The sequence below is a fragment of the Saccopteryx leptura genome, chromosome 9, assembly GCF_036850995.1.
Source record: "Saccopteryx leptura isolate mSacLep1 chromosome 9, mSacLep1_pri_phased_curated, whole genome shotgun sequence".
NCBI lineage: Eukaryota > Metazoa > Chordata > Mammalia > Chiroptera > Emballonuridae > Saccopteryx > Saccopteryx leptura.
In genome coordinates this window covers 88917827-88936801 of record NC_089511.1, presented here as the reverse complement: position 1 = coordinate 88936801, position 18975 = coordinate 88917827, and the positions used below count along the sequence as shown (strand labels likewise).

Genomic DNA, 18975 nt, shown 5'->3' with positions numbered 1-18975 from the left:
GAAATACAAAAATATTTTAAGAAAATACTATGGGCCCTGGCCGGTTGGCTCAGCGGTGGAGCGTCGGCCTGGCGTGCGGGGGACCCGGGTTCGATTCCCGGCCAGGGCACATAGGAGAAGCGCCCATTTGCTTCTCCACCCCCCACCCCCTCCTTCCTCTCTGTCTCTCTCTTCCCCTCCCGCAGCCAAGGCTCCATCGGAGCAAAGATGGCCCGGGTGCTGGGGATGGCTCCTTGGCCTCTGCCCCAGGCGCTGGAGTGGCTCTGGTAGCGACAGAGCGACGCCCCGGAGGGGCAGAGCATTGCCCCCTGGTGGGCAGAGCTTCGCCCCTGGTGGGCGTGCCAGGTGGATCCCGGTCGGGCACATGCGGGAGTCTGTCTGACTGTCTCTCCCCGTTTCCAGCTTCAGAAAAATACAAAAAAAAAAAAAAAAAAAAAAAAAAGAAAATACTATGAAGAACTGTATGCCAAAAAATTAGACAACCTAGATGAAATGGACAAATTCCTTGAAACTTATAATCTTCCAAAAATCAATCTGGAAGAATCAGAAAACCTAAACAGACAGATTACAATGAGATCGAAACAGTTATCAAAAAACTCCCAGCAAAGAAAAGTCCTGGGCCTGATGGCTTTACAAGTGAATTCTACCAATATTCAAACAAGAACTAACTCCTATCCTTCTCAAGCTATTTCAAAAAATTCAAGAGGAAGGAAGACCTCCAAGCTCCTTTTATGAGGCAAGCATAATTCTGATTCTAAAACCAGGCAAAGACAACACAAAGAAAGAAAATTATAGGCCAATATCCCTGATGAATGTAGATGCTAAAATCCTCAACAAAATATTAGCAAACCGGATCCAGCAATATATGAAAAAAATCATACATCATGATCAAGTGGGATTTATTCTGGGGAGGCAAGGCTGGTACAATATTTGCAAATCAATCAATGTGATTCATCACATAAACAAAAGGAAGGAGCAAAACCACATGATAATTTTGATGGATGCAGCAAAGGCATTTGATAAAATCCAGCACCCATTCATGATCAAAACTCTCAGCAAAGTGGGAATACAGGGAACATACCTCAACATGATAAAGGCCATCTATGAAAACCCATAGCCAACATCATACTCAATGGGCAAAAATTAAAAGCAATCCCCTTAAGATCAGGAACAAGGCAGGGGTGCCCCCTTTCACCACTCTTATTCAACATAGTCCTGGAAGTCCTAGCCACAGCAATCAGACAAGAAAAAGAAATAAAAGGCATCCAAATTGGAAAAGAAGTAAAACTATCATTATTTGCAGATGATATGATATTGTACATAGAAAACTCTAAAGTTGCAGTAAAAAAACTACTGGACCTGGAGAGGGGGAGGAAGGGAGGGGCACAAAGAAAACCAGATAGAAGGTGACAGAAGACAATCTGACTTTGGGTGAGGGGTATGCAACATACTCAAATGTCAAAATAATCTGGAGATGTTTTCTCTGAACATATGTACCATGATTTATCAGTGTCACCCCATTAAAATTAATTTTAAAAATATGATAAAGGAAAAAGAAAAAAAAAGAAGAGGTTTGTTGGAGCCTTTAATATAAGTTCATAGAGAGAAGTACACTAAAATAGTAAAGTAAGTTTTTATTGATTATACCTAACAACTAGCTTTAATTTTATATTAATGAATTTACCTAAATGAGGCAAAAATATAAATTTTGTTAACATTGGAGGTTATTTACTCAGCACATACTAATAAACTACTGAGCTTTTACTACGATTTCCGTAAAGCATCTTATTTGATCCTTACAAAGCTTGATGTTGGTCTACAATCAGATAGGCTATGTCTACTTCATAGGTAAAAAGAGGCAGAGCCAGAACTTAACCCCAGATCTAACTCCAACATAAGGACTATGCAACATTATATTGTATAACCATCATCTATCTACCTGCTTTGTACTGAAAATTAAAATTAGAAATTTAAAATAATTTAATTCACATTAAAGTTAAAATACTTAGCTTGGCAACTAGAGACTATGACCTGTTTTAATGGTCTTCCTTATATTTTTGTCTGTGATAAAATTTATAGCCTCTTTGACTCTGCAGAGAAAAAACCAACCAACCAACCAATCCAACAAACAAACAAAACTACTGGACCTGATAACTGAATTCAGCAAGATGGCAGGATATAAAATTAGTACTCAGAAATCAGAGGCATTTTTATACACCAACAATGAACTGTCAGAGAAATTAAGAAAACAATCCCCTTCACTATTACAACCAAAAAAATAAAAGTATCTAGGAGTAAATTTAACCAAGGAGATTAAAGACTTGTACTTGGAAAATTATAAAGCATTGATAAAAGAAATCAAGGAAGATACAAACAAGTGGAAGCATATACCGTGCTCATGGTTATGAAGAATAAACATCATTAAAATGTCTATATTACCCAAAGCAATTTATAAATTCAATGCAATACCAATTAAAATACCAATGACCCTTCAAAGATATAGAAAAAAATATTCCAAAAATTTATATGGAACCAAAAAAGAACACGAATAGCCTCAGCAATCTTGAAAAGGAAGAATAAACTGGGAGGTATCACACTTCCTGATATCAAGTTATACTATCAAGTTTGAGTATAAGTACATTGTACTCAAAACAGCTTGGTACTGGCATAAGAACAGGCTTATAGATCAACGGAACAGAACAGAGAACCCAGAAATAAACACACACCTTCATGGACAACTGATATTTGACAAAGGAGGTAAGAGCATACAATGGAGTAAAGACAGTCTCTTTAAAAAATGGTGTTGGAAAAATTGGACAGCTACCTGCAAAGAAATGAAACTAGACTACCAACTTACACCATTCACAAAAATAAACTCAAAATGGATAAAAGACTTAAATGTAAGCAGTGAAACCATAAGCATCTAGAAGAAAACATAGGCAATAAGCTCTCTGACATATGTCGCAGCAATATATTTGCTGATTTATCTCCATGGGCAAGTGAAATAAAAGACAGGATAAACAAATAGGACTATATCAAACTAAAAAGCTTTTGCACAGCTAAAGACAATAAGACAGAATAAAAAGACAAACCACACAATGGGAGAACATATTCGACAATACATCTGATAAGGAGTTAATAACCAAAATTTATAAAGAACTTGTAAAACTCAACACCAGGAAGACAAACAATCCAATCAAAAAGTGGGCAAAAGAAATGAATAGACACTTCTCTAAAGAGGACATACAGATGGCCAATAGGCATATGAAAAAAATACTCAACATCACTAATCATTAGAGAAATACAAATTAAAACCACAATGAGATATCACCTCACACCAGTCAGAATGGCGCTCATCAACAAAACAACAGAGTTAAGAGCTGGCGAGGATGTGGAGAAAAGGGAACCCTCCTGCACTGCTGGTGGGAATGCAGACTGGTGCAGCCACTGTGGAAAACAGTTTGGAGATTCCTCAAAAAATTAAAAATCTAACTGCCTTTTTACCCAGTTATCCCACTTTTAGGAATATACCCCAAGAACACCATAGCACTGTTTCAAAAGGAGAAATGCACCCCCATGTTTATGGCAGCATTGTTCATAATAGCAAAGATTTGGAAACAGTCCATGTGTCCATTAGTGAATGAGTGGATTAAAAAGCTTTTGCCATAAGAAATGATGACATCGGATCATTTACAACAACATGGATGGACCTTGATAACATTATACTGAGTGAAATAAGTAAATCAGAAAAAACTAAGAACTATATGAGTCCATACATAGGCGGGATATAAAAATGAGACTCAGAGACAAGGACAAGAGGGTGGTGGTTATGGGGGGGGGGGGGTGAGGGAGGGGTACACAAAAGACCAGATAGAAGGTGACAGAAGACAATTTGACTTTGGGTGATGGGTATGCAACATAATCAAATGTCAAAATAACCTGGAGATGTTTTCTCTGAACATATGTATCCTCATTTATCAATGTCACCCCATTAAAACTTTTTTAAAATTGTACATGGGATTGTTTTCTCAGTCTTCCTTTCTGATAGTTTATTTTGAATTTAATTTCTGAATATTTATTTTGTATTTTATTTTGTTGTATTCATTTATCAGTTGTAGTTCTAATAGTTTTTTGGAGGAATCTTTAGAGTTCTTTACATACAGTAGCATGTCATCTGCAAATAATGACAGTTTTACTTCTTCCTTTGCAAACTGGATGCCTTTTATATCTTCTTTGGTCTGACTGCTGTGGCTAGGACTTCCAGTACTATGCTGAATAAGAGAGGGGAAAGCAGATGTTGGGCAGATAAAATGTATTATGCTCACTTTGTTAAAGAGGCCGTTGCCCAGGTGATATTAATGTGTGTTGAGAATCCTTGTGGCCTGGGGCTTGGTTTTGGGATTAAGCCTTTCCCACCCATTTTTGATGTGGGTTGGTACAATCCTATCATGCCTCAGAGGGTGACTTTGTATTACAGACTTCCCTATTTTGTATATTGGATTAAGGGTTTGGATTTCTACACTATAAAATGGGGACGGAGCGGGAGCTTGCCCTCTTGGTTCCTGGGATGATTAGCATGAGAGAGCAGAGCAGAGAGCAGAAAGAGGCCATGTGGCCAGGAGAAGCAGCCAAGATGGCAGAGTGTTGAGTGAGAAGCCAGTTTGTGCAGAGTTTGTATCTGGGATAAGGAAGGAGATGGGGAACTGAGGAGAATAAGTCTGGTGAGCTAGAAACCTTTGATTCTAGTTAACTCGGATAAGTCAGTGGCTTTGTGAGCACTGAATGTGAGTGGGTTTTGGAGCCCAGTGTGTGTTTTTACTTGCCCGCCGGGTGCAAGCTAGGATTAAAGACTATGGCCCACCAGTTTGTGGCTCCGTTGTTTATTTACCGACTGTCCGAATCCAATGCAAACCTGCATAGGCCAGAAGGCTGCTGTGATAGTGGCCCTGGCCTTGGCTTCTGGCTTTACAGCAGACATCTCTGTCTTGTTCTCAACCTTAAAGAAAATACTTTTAATTTTTGCCCATTGAGCATGATTTTGCCTATAGGGCTGTCACATACGGCCTTTACCATGTTGAGGTATGTGCCCTCTATTAAAACTTTGCTGAGAGTTTTTATTATAAACGGGAGCTGGATTTTATCAAATACTTTCTCTGCATATATTGATATGATTCATTTTCTTTATGTGATGAATCACATTGATTGATTTACATATATTGTACCAGCCTTGCCTCCCAAGAATAAATCCCACTTGATCATGGTGTATGATTTTTTTCATATATTGCTGGATCCAGTTTGCTAATATTTTGCTGAGGATTTTAGCATAAATTCATCAGGGATATTGGCCTGTAATTTTCTTTCTTTGTGTTGTCTTTGCCTGGTCCTAAGGCTTAGTTTTAAGACTAAGCTTTTCCCCACACCTGTGACCATTGCTTGATGTGGGGTCGTGCACTCTTGTGAGTAATGCCATTATGCCTCAGATAAGTGACTTTGTATCAGAGACTTCCTTGTTTGTATATTGGATTAAAGGTTTTGGTTTCTACACTATAAAGTGGGGAAGATCAAGATCTTTCTCACTCTCAGTTCCTGAGTTTAGCATTAGAGAGGAGAGCAGAGAGAGGAGAGCAGAGAAAGGCCACGTGGAGGAGAGGAGAGGCAGCCAAGATGGTGGAATGCGGAAGGAGAAGCCAGTTAGTGCAGAGTTTGTGCAGAGAGAAGGAGATGGAGAACAGAGGTGAATAAGGCTGGTGAGGCAGAAAACTCTGATTTTAGAAACTTGGATAAGTCCATTGGTTTTGGGAGCCCTGAAAGGAAAAGGGAAGTGTTTTCCCCACTGTGTATTTCTTGCCTGCCGGGTGCAAGCTAGGATTAAAGCTAATGGCCCACCAGTTATTGACTCCGTTGTTTCATTACTGACTGTCCGAATGAAATGCTAACCTGCATGGGCCAGGCGACTGTGATGGTGGCCATGGCTACTGGCTTTACACTCATCAACCTGATAGCTGACCCTCCCCAGTCCAAAATGATATATATACCTCATTTTGCCTCAGTATCTTTGAAATTTTCATGTTTATGTGAATTTTCAGTGCATATATTAAAATTTGATTTCTCTTATTAGTCGCCTATATGTCTTTTGAATTATTCAACCAGCAGAAGAACTAAACAGCATAGAGGAAAATTTCCCCAGCCCTGACAGTTCCATATATCAGCTCTAGTATTTACCTGCTATGTAATTTGGGGTAATTTACTCAAACTATCTAGGTCTCAGTTCCCTTAGCCTCTAAATGGGGTAATATTACTAATCCAAGAGTTAATAACTTGCAGCTACCCCATTATTAAATAATTTAATAAATGACAGATGTCAGCTGTTATGATTGATTGTTATTAATAATATAAATGCTGATGACTTTCCCTTTATTTCTCCCATCATACTATTCCTACAATTAAGATAGAATTTTATAAATTACATTAAATAGTCCAAATAGGCATCTAAATGAATTTCTTTTGCTATATACATAAATTGGTGGAGTTCATCCTTCAGAAAAATAATACTAAGGCAAAGTTACTCAATAAAATATAATTTATTTAAAAATACAAAAGTTAAAGCTCTACAAACAGTAAGAACGCTGAACCAATAGTTTGATCAGAATAAAAACAAAACAGGGAAAGACTGAGATCAGCTGAAAAAACAGACTAATGTCATTCTTTCCTCTTCTAGTGAAGCCCTCACCCTTAAAGTTTTACTTTCTAGTTGTGAGGTTTGGGAATTTTCAACAAGCTGGCCTGCTGCCAAATCCATCAAGCAGTAAGGAAAAGACTAACTTCCAGAGTTCCTCCCCCAGGCAGCTCCAGGCGCCGGGTCTGACAAGCTTTCTGAGAAGGCCTGGACTCACTGCAGACTTTCTGGCTCCACAACCATTGTTTGCATGGCTGCTTTGCTCCTTATCCAGAGCTTAGATTAGCATAAGAATATTATCCTTTCCCTGAACAAGCAACTCATCCATTCCCTCCCCATTTCTAACCTCCACCCCCATCAATCCCTAAACTAATCTATACACACAGGATTGGAGCAATTCCACTCATGGTTATTTTTATATCAGTGTAAAAAGCAATTTCACCCAAATCTAAACACATACCCTTAAGAAAATAACATGCTTAAATAAATAGTTATATGAGTGTATTTGTGGTAATACACAAGAATCTCACCAAAAAGCCTGCCTTTGAGTACATGCTGTGGGAACTTGTGATATGGGTCTTTTGAAAAGTCTGAAAAAGAAGCAAAGAGGACCAACCATTTAGCTAAATTCTAACCTACAGCACAGATGGCACAGTCTCACTTTATAAAGACAATTCTAACTGCCATGTCTTTGTGGGTCAAATAAGTTTGAAAATATGATGTATATGTTTGCTAGTTTATAGTTTGCATTGGATGTGGGGGACAGGCTATAAGCAGGCAGGGTCCTTATAGCCTAAGGCTTCGTTTTAAAAATAAGCCTTTCCCACCCTTTTAATCCTAAAATCTTTTCAACACTAAACTTTTCCCCACACCCTTGACTGTTGCATGATGTGGGGTGGTGTGTATTCTTATGAGGAATCCCATTATGCCTTAGATAAGTGACTTTGTATCAGAGACTTCCTTGTTTGTATATTGGATTAAACTGCGGCGGTTCTCAACCTGTAGGCGACCCGTGTTTTGGTCGTTAGACCCCTGCCGGGGTTGCGACCCACAGGTTGAGAACCGCTGGATTAAAGATTTGGATTTCTACACTATAAAACGGGGCAAAGGAGCCTGTGCTGGAGGAGAGCAGAGAAAGGCCAGGTGGAGGAGAGGAGAAGCAGCCAAGATGGCAGAGTGCTGAAGGAAAAGCCAGTTTGTGCAGAGAGAAGGACATGGGGAACAGAGGTGAATAAGGCTGGTGAGGTAGAAACCTTTGATTCTAGGAAATTTGGATAAGTCAGTGGATTTGGGAGTCCTGAATGTAAAGGGAAGTGTTTTCCCACTGTGTGTATTTCTTGCCCACCAGGTGCAAGCTAGGATTAAAGATGATGGCCCACCAGTTCTTGGCTCCATTGTTTCATTACTGTCTGTTTGAATCAAATGCTAACCTGCACGGGCCAGGTGGCTGTGATGGTGGCTATGGATACTGGCTTTACAATCTTCATTACCTACTGGTCACTGGTTTTATCATCATCCCTGAAATCACTTTTCAACTAGACTTTACCTTTCCCCAATGCTCAATTAATTACTCAAAACAAGTTTAACACATTAAACCTTTGTATTTCTTATCAATCATTTCCTCTTTGTTCAAAACCTTTCACTTTTCTTCTGTGCCAAGACTATTTATTGTCCCCAACACAAGTACAAACTCATGGATGGAAAAAGGGGTTCTATGGAAAGTGATATCAGAGGGTGTTCAGATCATAAATTCCTAACTGGGCAGGTTTTGTGGACAGTCATGCCCCAGGCCTATAACTTTGTAAAGCCAGTAGCCATGGCCACCATCACAGTCACCTGGCCCGTGCAGGTTCGCATTAGATTTGGACAGACAATAATGAAACAACGGAGCCAAGAACTGGTGAGCCATTACCTTTAATCCTAGCTTGCACCCGGCAGGCAAGTAAAAACACACACTGGGCTCCAAAACCCACTCATTCAGTGCTCACAAAGCTACTGACTTATCCGAGTTTCCTAGAATCAAAGGTTTCTACCTCACTAGCCTTATTCACCTCTGTTTCCCATCTCCTCTCTGCACAAACTGGCTCCTCCCTCAGCACTCCACCATCTTGGCTGCTTCTCCTGGCCTCCTCCATGTGGTCTTTCTCTGCTCTCCTTTCTAATGCTAATCTCTGGAATGGAGAGAGCAAGCTCCCAGTCTGCCCCACTTTATAGTGTAGAAATCCAAACCTTTAATCCAATATACAAACAAGAAAGTCTCTGATACAAAGTCACTTATCTGAGGCATAATGGGATTCCTGATAAGAGTGCACCACCCCACATCATGCAATCAGTCAAGGGTGTGAGGAAAAAGTCTTAAAACTAAGCCTTAGGATATAACCACCGTGCCTGCTTACAGCCTGTCCCCCACACCCAATGCAAACTTATAAGCAAGCAAACATATAGCATATTTAAAAACTTATTTGACCAACAAACTTCTTTAACGCAAGGTTTTAGGCAAGCCCTGTTCATCATTTCTGTGCATCTAGTTCATGGGTCCCCAAACGTTTTACACAGGGGGCCAGTTCACTGTCCCTCAGACCGCTGCACACTGCACATATCTTATTTTAAAGTAAAAAAATAAAACGAAAAAAATACAATATTTAAAATAAAGAACAAATAAATTTAAATCAACAAACTGACCAGTATTTCAATGGGAACTATGGGCCTGCTTTTGGCTAATGAGATGGTCAATGTGCTCCTAAAAGAGGTGCCCCTTCTGGAAGTGCTGTGGAGGCCGGATAAATGGCCTCAGGGGGCCGCATGCGGCTCATGGGCTGTAGTTTGGAGACCCCTTATCTAGTCTAATGCACCTTTGAAATAAGCCTTAACCACCCTTAAGAAGGCACACAATCTTAAACAATCCAATAATCCAATCGCTGCCTTGCTTTCTCCCACCTCCATGTAAATCTTCCTTATGTTAATTCCAACTGTATACAAGAAGCTGAAAAACTGGTTTTCCAGAGCATTTGAAGTCTTGCTTCCCAGGTATACGTCATCAGTTTAGATTCCAGAACAGACACAAAAAAACTCATAAAAGTTCTCTACAGGTTTAGATGTTTCTTACATTTACACTGCCAAAAACAGAGAGGAAAGACAAACTGGCATGGCATTATATATAGTAGTACACTGATATGTTTTATGTCCCTCATTAGGAGCCTCGCTATTAGGTGCAGAATACTGTATTTCCCCATGTATAAGATGCACCCTTTTTCGAAAGTTATGGGGTCTAAAAACTGGCTGTGTCTTATACAGTGGTTGTGGCATTTTAAATACCATAAATGGAACTGAGGATGAGGTAATATATGAAGATAGTGATTTGTCATTAGACACAGATGAAGACAAGCTAATGGATTGGGGTTTTGACAGGGATGAGGAGTTGTATAAATTTTATGATTAATAAATTTTGAATTCAATAACTTTAGGTAATACATTTTTTTTTCAATTTTGGGCCCCAAAATTAAGGGGTATCTTATATATGGGAGCATCTTTTACATGGGGAAATATGGTAAATGCTTCTTGGATTATAAAGTATATTTTTTAAAGGAGATAATCTATTTCCAAAATACCACTCAACTATGTACTACAATTTTTTTAATCTAGCTTCTCCAAAGCTTTTTTGTTAGCCCTTTGAGTAGCATGAATGTTCATGTACATCCTCGTGCCTCCTGACCAGAGTACTATCATACACAAATCTTATTTTAAAAATGTGTAAGGCAACATTTAAAAAGGCAAATGAATGTTCTTCTTGTTTCTATAAATTAGTTATCAAACAAACATGATTTTAAGTTAATAAAATTGTAATTGGAACTAATTTCATTTTTTGAAAAAAAAAAAAAAAATTCACCACCAGGGGTCAGTGAGCCTGAAAAAAACTCACTACTCAAAGGGTTAATTATATTAAACAAGGAAAAACTCACAAAAAATTAGAACTAGATGATGCTACACAACACTTTTTAACAGATGTGTGCTCAGAAGAGATTCTTAATGCCAGCTGCTTTCTTGTCTTTCCTCTGGAATAAGCACAAATGACCCAAAACAGGTGGAGTCAATCAGTGGCTGTGGAAATGGATGGGAGGGGACAGTTCGATCAACCCTCTAGGTGTATTCTGGGTAGTGGTAAACAATACTGCTTGTGTTTCTGCACAGTAGTTTTATAGAGATAAGTAGGTATAATGTGGTAGAGAAGAGTTCGGGACCTAGGTCTTCTGTGCAGATTAAATGAGTGAAACTGACGTATAGTATTTAATGGTAACTTTATGTTAGCACATCACCATCTTTATAACCGTTTGTATGACCCTCAAAGTAAGTAAAATAATTCCTACTTTTACAGAGAAAAGACAGAGTCAGGGAACTAAAAGTGACCTACTGAACTTCACATAGCTGGTACTTGAAAGACAAACTAAAACCCAGGCCTTCTTACCCCAAGAGTGCAGTAAGTACATAAGCACATGAGTAAATACATCAGAAGGGAAACAGGAAGTTAATTTTTATTGAGCCACGTAAGATTTTATTTTATCTTCACAACCCTGAAGGAAAAAGTGAAGCTCAGCCAAGTTAAAAAACTTGCCAAAGTTCACACAACCAATAAGTAGCAAGTCTGACCCAGACAAAGCCCAAATTTCCACTTATTACTGCAGTCAGGAGCTGGGGGGTGATGAGAAAATAACACATACACAGAAAGTACTGGGCCTGTTAATATTATTACTATTGCTTTTCAACAACAGCAAAACCCAAAACAAACAAAAACAAGAAACTCACACTTGTACCTAAATGTTCTGCTATCCTGTCTCTCACTATCTGGATAGGCGACCTACTGGAAACTAGAGAAAGCTGGAGGAGGGGCAAAGAGGCTTCCTTCTTCCTAATTTTGTCAGCCAAGGTACCCCTTGCTCTGGCAACAGGATTTGCTGAAAGAATATGGAATATGAGAAGGAAGGAGGGAGTAGTCAAGAATGATTCTAAGGTTTTAGGCCTGGAAAACTAAGAGTGGAGGCCCTATAAGATTTGAGAGTTGAGAGGAGAAAGACTGGAAGTAGTAAATTTATAGCTGCTGGTCACATTAAGTCCATTTTTATACTATTTGAGCTATCTTAAAAGTAAATCTTGCTTATAGCAGTCTATTTTTTTGTGTGTGTATGTGTTATAAAGTATCTTTTTTAAGATATTCAGGTTTTTTCAGATTCACTAATTCCAAATTTTGGTACTCTTGCAAGCATTTTGATTTGGGTCATATAGGTTAGAATAGAAAGGCCAACCAACGTTGACAAATTTCTGAACTTTAGAATTATTTGTGGTGAGAAAAAGTGAAATGTACTGAGTCTAGAATTCATTCCTAAATTCAGAATATCTTACAGTACTCTTTGAATATATATTTAAAAACACTATGCTTTATAAGCACTTAGGAAATATTAGAAATACTGTTGGTTCTGCTTTGGTGAAGTGAATATATATATAAATGTGTTTATAGTGAGTGTGTAATAGTCAAGTCTGTTACTCTTTGGCATCTGTTGTCTTGAAGTGCTGGTGTCAAGCAGAATTCAGTCAGGAAAGCTGAAAGCACACTGGTGATTTTAACAGAGAATGTAGTATAGGGTAACTACACAGGTACATATTAGGGGGTTGAAAAAACTGAAGGAACACTGGGACTAAACAGAAGTAGCAATTGTGGGAAGCACCTGCCACCCCAGAGAGGTTGAATTTACAAAGCCTGGAAGATTGGAGAAAGTGTGCTCCGGACCCTGTCTGGGGCTCAGAGCCAAGCTAGTGCTGACACCCAGGGAGCTCAGAGTATGGGTGTTGAGGAGCCAACACTGAGACCCTGAGGTGTAGTTACCACTGGATCTGAATGGGGGTTAGGGAAACCTGGGAACTGGAATCATTCTTGACTACTCCCTCCTTCCTTCTCATATTCCATATTCTTTCAGCAAATCCTGTTGATGATATCTTCAAAATATATCCAGAACCTATGCACTTCTCACTACCTCCACATGCTATCTCTCTGGTCCAAGTCAACTAACAACTTTCGCCTTGATTATTGACACAGCCTCCTAACTGGTCTCCCTGCTTCTACTCTTCCTCCAACTATAGTATATTCTCAGCACAGCAGCCAAAGTGATAATAAAAAGCATACTAAAACACATCATTCTCTGTCAGAACCCTGCAATGGCTCTACAACTCACTCAGAATAAAAGCTGAGGTCTACAATGGCCCACAGCCTCGCACTCCTCCCAGCTACACTGCTCCCCAGGCCCTGAAATATGCCAGGGGTGGCCCTGCTGTAGGTCTTCTCATTGGCAGGTCCCTCTGCCTGTGACGCTGCTCCCCAAGACATTGGTGTGACTTGATATCAACCTCTCCAAGTGGTTACTCAAATACCCCTGTTCTCAATTCCAGTGTTCCCACTTACTTTATTTAAAACTGTAATACTGGCCCTGGCCAGGTAGCTCACTGGTTAAAGCGCTGTCCTCATGCACTGAGGTTGTGGGTTTGATCCCTGGTCAGAGCACATACAAGAATCAACCAATGAATGCAGAAATAAATGAAACAACAAGTTGATATTTCTCGCTCTCTCTCCCCCACCCTCTCTAAAATGAAAAAAAAAAAAGAAGTTTAGCCTGACCATGTGTCACAGTGGTTAGAGTGTTGAACTGGGACATGGAGGACCCATATTCGAAATTCCAAGGCTGCCAGCTTGAGTGTGGGCTCATCTGGTTTGATCAAGGCTCATCAGCTTGAGCCCAAGGTCGCTGGCTTGAGCAAGGGGTCACTCAGTCTGCTGTAGCCCCCTATCAAGGCACATATGAGAAATCAATCAATGAACAACTAAGGTGCTGCAACAAAGAATCGATGCTTCTCATCTCTTCCGGTCTGTCTGTCCCTATCTGTCCCTCTCTCTGTTTCTCTCTCTCTCACACACACACACATAAAGTTTAAGTTGTAATATCATCCTCATCTGCCTCATTCCTATCCTCCTTCCCTGGTATTTTTTTCCCTCTTAAGCACATCATCCTGTAATTAGATATATAATTTACAATTCATTTTGTTTATTGCCTACCACCTGTTCCATAAAGGCAAGGATGTTAGTCTATCTTTTTCAGTCTGTATTTCTAGCACCTATATTGGTACTTGGCACAAAATGGGTACTAAATAAATATTTGCTGAGGGAATAACTGAATATAGCAGAAAGAATGAAAATGGTATACCAATTCCTTTTGTTTTCATATACAAATGAATCTTTCCCAAAAGGGCTGCAGTACTACTCCATTTCCTTATCTCAACACCACTGAAACGATACAAAAACCATACTACTTCCTTCTAGCTTCAAGCACTGACTTGTGTCAAGATCCAGCGAGGAAAATTTTCCACTGTTTTCACTGCACTTACTCAAGTTAGAGATATAAATTCAAAAGGCTTGTATAAGTAAATATTACTTCTCAAGATCTAAAATATTGCCTAAGGCGAACAATGGCTTATACTCTTACAGTACTACAAAGTTACAGAAAAGTAAATACTTGTGGAAATAATCACAGACAAAAAAGAAAATATAGTCCTTTCTTTGGTATAAGCAATGTGGTCTGACAGGGAATTTCAAAGTAGTATTTAAACTCAACTGCAATTTCAGTAAGTAGACACAAGGTTCAAAGGTAGTATTTTAATGTAAATTTGTAAGTCATCAGCAGACCTAAGACCAGAGGGTGTTAAAATCAGACCATTAATGATTCTTCTCTGACAAGCACAAACAACAAACTATAGGAAACTAAACCTTCCAAACCTGTAGGTTGGTCTAAGAAGAAATACCCTTAAGATGACAAATTCCTGCTTATTAATGTGAAGCATCTGAAATTCCAGAAAAGAGTTTTCCCCCTTGTGGATGAAACACTTAGATTTTATTTTCTTTACTCTGTGTAAGGCCAGGAGCCGCCATCGTGGCCATTCACATGCAGGTTTCCATTGGATTCGGACAGTCGGTAAAGAAACAAAGGAGCCAAAAGCAGATGGGCTGTCATCTTTAATTCTAGCTTGCACCCGGCGGGCAAGTAAAAATACACACTGGGCTCCAAAACCCAGCCACATTCAGTGCTCACAAAGCCACTGACTTATCCGAGTTTCCTAGAATCAAAGGTTTCTAGCTCACCAGACTTATTCACCTCTGTTCCCCATCTCCTTCCTTATCCCAAATACAAACTCTACACAAACTGGCATCTCACTCAGCACTCCACCATCTTGGCTGCTTCTCCTGGCCTCCTCCACATGGCCTTTCTCTGCTCTCTCTTCTAATGATAATCTCAGGAACCAAGAGCCCAAGCTTCCGTTCTACCCCTATTTTATAGTGTAGATTCAAAACCCTTAATCCAATATACAAAATAGGGAAGTCTCTAATACAAAGTCACTTTCTGAGGCATGATTGGATTGTACCACCCTACATCAAAAAAGGGTGGGAAAGGCTTAATCCCAAAACCAAGCCCCAGGCTACAAGGATTCTCAACACACATTAATATCACCTGGGCGACGGCCTCCTCATGTTATCTTTAACAAAGTGAGCATAATACATTTTATCTGCCCAACACTCTGTGTCAGAACATCTATTCAGATTAAAATGGATGTTCAGGGTAAAACGTGCTGGTTTAGAGTGTTGTCATGAAGACATGGGATGGACCTGAAATTCACTTATTTACAATATACAGCATTGCTTTGCATATTATTAAATTTTCTATAGATTGTATAGACTATGTATATTTTTATAATTTTATTTTTCACTCAACACTGTGAGTTCCATGATGGATATACAGTTCCTTATTTTCATTTTCATTGTTATATAGTGTTCCATCCTAACAATATCTTAAGCTATAGTTATCCATTCTTCTGTTGATGGACATTTTAGGGTTTTTTCATGTTTTGGTATTATAAACAATGCTGCAATAAATAAACACAGATGCTTTTGTTGTTGTTTGGGCCGATAAATCCATAGGACAGAATCCCAGAAGTGGAATTCTGGGTCTAGAAGTACAGTGGTACCTTGACACACGAGCACTTTAAATTACGAGCAATTTGAGAGCCAAGCAGTCACTCGCAAGATTTTTTGCTTTAAGTCAGGAGCAGATATTTGAATCACAAGCTTCCGTCACCCTCCACTAGATGGCCTGCCAACTGTTCTGAAAGGGAGGAAGAAATAAACTTCCATGGAAAGGGTTTTGTTGAAACAGCCTCTAAATGAAAGCGAGGCAAGTGTGGCGAAAAAGCCAAAAGTCAGTGAAGAAAATGATGATGATTAAGCAAGGTAAAAAAAATAGCAATTAAGTTTAGCGATAAAGTTACATATCATACGTAGTGTGTAAGTTAAATTTTGCAATTAAATGCAGCATTAAGTGTGTAGAGCAGGGGTCCCCAAACTACGGCCTGCGGGCCGCATGTGGCTCCTGAGGCCATTTATCCGGCCCCCGCTGCACTTCCAGAAGGGGTACCTCTCATTGGTGGTCAGTGAGAGGAGCACATTGACCATCTCATTAGCCAAAAGCAGGTCCATAGTTCCCATTGAAATACTGGTCAGTTTGTTGATTTAAATTTACTTGTTCTTTATTTTAAATATTGTATTTGTTCCCGTTTTGTTTTTTTACTTTAAAATAAGATATGTGCAGTGTGCATAGGGATTTGTTCATAGTTTTTTTTATAGTCCGGCCCTCCAACGGTCTGAGGGACAGTGAACTGGCCCCCTGTGTAAAAAGTTTGGGGACCCCTGGTGTAGAGAGTAAATTATGTTAAGCAATAGCGCATGAAATGAAAACCTCCTCCACAAGTCTCCTTCCCCTCCACCAGCATCTTTGCCCGACCTTGAAGGTAAATGCACTTCATAAACCAGTTTATTTCTTTACATTCTCTCTTATTATGTATATATATATATATGTGTGTGTGTGTGTGTGCATGTATGTATTTGTTATTTATAAAGTACATTTTCTTATTTAAAAGCATATAAAACAAAAAACTTGTGTGGTTTTTGGGGGCCAGAACAGACTAATTGCATTCCCATTAATTTAAATGGGGAAATTTGATTTGACACACGAGCAAACTGAGTCACAAGCTCAGCCATGAAACGAATTAAACTCATGCATCAATATACCACTGTAATTTTGACAGATATAGTGGTAATCCCTAATGAGATGATACCACTTTGCACTTACAAATACACTAGACTGACATAAGAACTTTTTTTTTTTTTACGTGAGAGGAGGGGAGATAGCGCGATAGCGAGACAGACTCCTGCATGTGCCCCGACCAGGATCCACCTAGCAAACCCAGTCTGGGACTGGTGCTGGAATCAACCCAGGGCCACCTGTTCTGCCAAGGGCCACTGGCATGAGCTATAAAGCATGCCGCAGATGGCTGCTACTTGTGTTGGGCTTGGAGGTGCCCAGGAGAGGCCAAGCTGGAACCAAGGCTGAAAATCAAGGCCAGGCCTGGGGCCACTTAGTGAGAGGCATGGGTCAGATGTTGCTTGTTTGAAAGGTATTAGGAAACTTTGAGGCATGACACAAGATAGGCCATTCATATGGAAAAGACACTGGAAACAGCTTGGGTGGGCCCACTGAATGAGTGGGCAGGGTGTCACTAGGGCAGGGCAAACAGTGATAACCAGGTTGATGAAACTCATATATGGCACTTGCCTGCCAGCTCTGTGGGGGAAGGGCTCAGAAAAGGAAAAATGGCCTTTGCCAGCACTTTTGCCTGGTAGAAAGCTGCCCCTCTTGCTCTCTCCCTGATGCCAGACAATTCAATTCCTACCTGTATGTCCATGGTGCCTTTTGAGCCACTTCTCCAGTGCTGTATACAGCTCAGAGCTAGATAGTCAAGTAAGTCCATGTATGGGGTTGTAGGGCCACTATAAACGGCCACTATCACAGCCGCCTGATACATGTGAATTCCAAACTGCCCTCTTGATGTTCCGCTTATCTGTCAGACCTCACCCCTACTGGACTATTACCCTTGAGACAGAGGAATTCCAAGAAGCTGGCAAACCCCCAAGGAGGAGCATTCTGGACATACCAGGACTTTTGATTCAACACCCACTTGCTCGAGACTCTCCTTTTACCCTATAAATTCGTCCCCCTAGCTCAGGGGTCCCCAAACTACAGCACACGGGCCACATGCAACCCCTTGAAGCCATTTATCCGGCCCCTGCCGCACTTCCGGAAGGGGCACCTCTTTCATTGGTGGTCAGTGAGAGGAGCACATTGACCATCTCATTAGCCAAAAGCAGGCCCATAGTTCCCATTGAAATACTGGTCAGTGTGTTGATTTAAATTTATTTGTTCTTTATTTTAAATATTGTATTTTTCCCCGTTTTATTTTTTTACTTTAAAATAAGATATGTGCAGTGTGCATAGGGATTTGTTCATAGTTTTTTTTTTATAGTCCAGCCCTCCAACGGTCTGAGGGACAGTGAACTGGCCCCCTGTGTAAAAAGTTTGGGGACCCCTGCCCTAGCTTGTACTGGTGCTCTTCTCCCCGTTGAAGTGCCCGGCAGGGTTCCTTTCTTTCTTTCAATAAAGCCTGTTACTCTGGTCTTTCGGACTCCCATGGATTCCAACATTTGGTGCCGAAACCCAGGACAGGGTATTGACTGCCTGGACGATCCCTCTTTGCCGTCCAAACTTACAAACAGGGAAGCAATGGGAAGCAGCAGCTCGTCCCGGGCTTACTCCCTGATTCTGTTTGGACGTGTAATTGTAGGTCGATTAGCCGGCAGTCTAACCCTGTCCTGAACCCCTGCTGGACCAGAAGGTAAGGAGTTTCTCCCTTCCCCTTTCACAGTCGGCTTCTCATTTCCACAAAATTTTCTCTGGTCGGACGGTTTTCTCTGACACGCCTCACATTTTGAGGGGTTTGACTTTCAGTCTCAGTGGACTGCACGGAAGACTAGGCGCCTAGCCAAACCTCTCCAATCTCTCGGATTTCTCATCCTCAGAGCTCCCTGACAGGTGGTGACGACCTCTATCAGGGACGACTCCCCCACACAGAGATTCTCTCCTCTGGGGACAGTGACAAAAGGCGGGACGCCCCCTCTTGCTCACCTGTCTCTACTATGGGCTCTTCAGAGTCTAAGCCTTCCGACCAGACCCCTCTAGGATATTTCATAAAAAACCTCACTAAGTTGAGCCTCTCTGACCTAAAGCCAAAAACACTCATTTTCTTCTGTAACATGGCATGGCCTCAATACAAATTAGACAATGACTCCCAATGGCTTGAAAACGGGACATTCGATT

General features: G+C 40.4%; 1 protein-coding gene across 2 annotated transcripts in view; it reads right to left on the bottom strand.

The window, feature by feature from the left end:
* Nucleotides 1–18975, bottom strand: part of BMPR1A (bone morphogenetic protein receptor type 1A) — a 201243-nt gene that overhangs the window by 71765 nt on the left and 110503 nt on the right. The gene's annotated exons all lie outside the window — the stretch shown is intronic.